This window comes from Agelaius phoeniceus, chromosome 8 (assembly GCF_051311805.1).
Source record: "Agelaius phoeniceus isolate bAgePho1 chromosome 8, bAgePho1.hap1, whole genome shotgun sequence".
Classification (NCBI taxonomy): Eukaryota; Metazoa; Chordata; class Aves; order Passeriformes; family Icteridae; genus Agelaius; species Agelaius phoeniceus.
The window spans coordinates 4,467,501-4,470,000 of record NC_135272.1 but is presented as its reverse complement, the minus strand read 5'-3'; the positions used below and the strand labels follow the sequence as shown (position 1 = coordinate 4,470,000).

The window sequence follows — 2,500 nt, the reverse complement described above, 5'->3', positions numbered from 1 at the left end:
GGGCCATGCAGGTCGTTTCCTTCGCCCCAGGGCCAGGTACCTAGCGCTCCGCGCCTCGGCGGTCCCCCCAGTTTTTTTCCCTCGGCGTCGTCAAACGCTGTGGGTTTGCCGAAAGGGGCCGGCGGGGCCAGGCGGCGGTTTAAAGACTCGGGCGGCTCGGCGTGGCCTGCCGTGGTGGCTGCAGTGCTGGCGGCGGTGGCAGCAGGCATACCGGGTGGTGGCCATGCGGGGTGCCACTGAGGGGTGGGGAGCAGCTACTCCCACCGATCGCCTGCGGTGGTTGTCCCGTTGCCACCGGCCGCGCTTGTCCGTCGCTGTCGTTGTCCCGCCCGCGCCATGGGGGTAAACCGTGCTGCGCCAGGGAGGGGTGCCCTGCCCCCCCCCCCTGTGGCCCATGGGGGCCGACCCGCTTGCCTCGCCATAATGGGCGACAGCAGCAGAGAGCGCGCCCTCTCTGCCCTTCCTCAGCCGCGGGGTCACGGCCCCTGGGGCCCATCCGCGCTCTCTCTCCTCAACCCGCCGCCGCAGTCTCTGGCGCGCACGGCGCCGCATCCGGCACCTCTCCTCCCCTCGAGGAGCCTTTTCTCCTCGAATGCGCACCGGCAACGCCGTTGTCCGCCAGCTGTCCCCTGGCTCGACTGCCTGCCTGCTGGGGGGGTGAGCGCTCGGTGGGCCCTCCGGCGGCAGAGGCCTGCGAGCGCAGGCGATCCCGTGCAGAGCGGCCGTGGCGCCGCTCAACGGGTGTCCCTCCCTGCGGGGACGGTCAGCCGGAAGGCGCCCGCCGTCAGCCGTCAGTGGTCCCGTCCCGGGCCCCGCTCGTTGCATCCTCCATCGCCCTTCCCGGCCGCATGTGGGCCTCAGGAAGGCATGCAGGGCAGCCGCGGGGGCGCTTCTCCCCGCCTGGTCTCCGCATGCAAACGAGGAGTGCAGGCCTTGCACCCTAGCTCAATGCTGTCCTGCCTTCTACCGGGCGCGTGCCCGAGGTAAGGGGCCCCGGCGGTGCGACGCAGCGATGGCGGTCCTGGGAGTGCGGCCCCGGTGGCGGCGGGGTCTTCCGTCCGGCAGGCCTTGGGCCCTGGCTATGCCAGCTTGGCTCTCGGTGGCGCCCGCCTCCGGGGCCGGGGGCGGAGCACGTCCGCCGGTCTCTCACCCGCCCAGCAGGGGAGTGGTCCCGCAGGAGGCGTGCCGGTGGGGGCTCGTCGTCGTCGCGTGCCGTCTCGAGCCAGGGGAAGGCTGTGCAGTGGGGAAAGAGATAAGCCGGCCACGCAGCGGCGCAGCGGCACTCCGTGAGGCCCGCGGCGTCGGGGGCCCAGGGAGAGCCGCCGTGTGTGGGGGCTGATGGCCGCGCGCCCCCAGCCGTGTGCCATGTGTTTTGTGCGTGTCATCCCGTGAAAGTGAGACGCGGGGGGGCTGCCGTGCCCTCCCGCATTCCAGCGCGCGCTGCGTGGCCCTCTGCGTGGAGGCCGAGCCGAGCCCGGGTGCCTGGTCCGCCTCCGAAGGACGGCATTTGTGAGGTCGGCGTCACCCCTCGTGGGGGAGGCGGTCAGGAGCGCGGGCTCCCCCACGTCTTGGCCGGCCTTCAGAGTGTGGGTTGCTCCAGTTGGTTTTTATTCCCCCTTCTGTTTCTGTGTGCTTGTATGGTCAAAGCCAGGCGTGCACCCCTGCGTCCTCAGTCCCTGAGTAACAAAAAAAGGGGCCGCTTGGCGTGAGCAGTGCCCGAAAGCCAGACAAATCTTAGCGGTAGATCACTCGGCTCGTATGTTGATGAAGAATGCAGCTAGCTGTGAGAATTGATGTGAATTGCAGGACACATTGACCATTGACCATTCGAAGGCACGTGCAGCCCCGGATTCCTCCCGGGGCTACGCCTGTCTGAGGATCGCTTGATGATCAATAACCATCCGGGGGCCACGCTAGTGGCATGGCTGGGGTCGCCTCTCTGGCCTGTTGCCCGCAGCGGGTGGTGGTGGCGGTGGCAGCAGCAGCGTCCCACTGGTGCCCGAGGGAAGGCAGTCAGGGGTTCGGCGAGGGAAGCGTTTCCCTAGGAGGCCTCGATCCCTTCACTGCGGCCCGGCGGGCATCGTCGTTGTTGCAGTTGTCATCGTCGCAGTCATTGTCGTTGCCGTGCAGGGCCTTCGTCCCCCTAAATGCAGACTCGGGGAGCACTCCGTTGCTCCCCGCTCCCGGAGCAAGCCGCTGAGGTGGAGCTCGTCCTCGCCGGGACCATGCCGTGGATGCGGTGGCACGGCAGCCTGGGGAGAGCGAGAGACGGTGTCGAAAGGCGCTGCCAAGGGCCGAGAGAGAAAGAGAGAGGAGGGCGAGAAGGAGAGGCAATGCACGGCCTCGCCCCCAGCGTCCCCCCGCACCGGCGGCTGTCTGCGGGTGGGAACTGCGGCGGTACCGTACCATGCTTCCGAGCGTGCGCGCGTGGCGAGAGCGCCGGGGATGGTTGTTCCGACCCCGTCCTCCCTTCACCCGCCCCCTCCGCTTCTGTCACGGT

General features: G+C 69.2%; 1 non-coding gene across 1 annotated transcript; it reads left to right on the top strand.

Moving 5' to 3' along the window:
• The first annotated feature begins 1,729 nt into the window (after positions 1–1,729).
• On the top strand, positions 1,730–1,882 carry LOC143694743 (5.8S ribosomal RNA). Its single transcript, XR_013183396.1, has one exon. It is a non-coding gene; the product is annotated as a 5.8S ribosomal RNA (ribosomal RNA).
• The last annotated feature ends 618 nt before the right edge of the window (positions 1,883–2,500 follow it).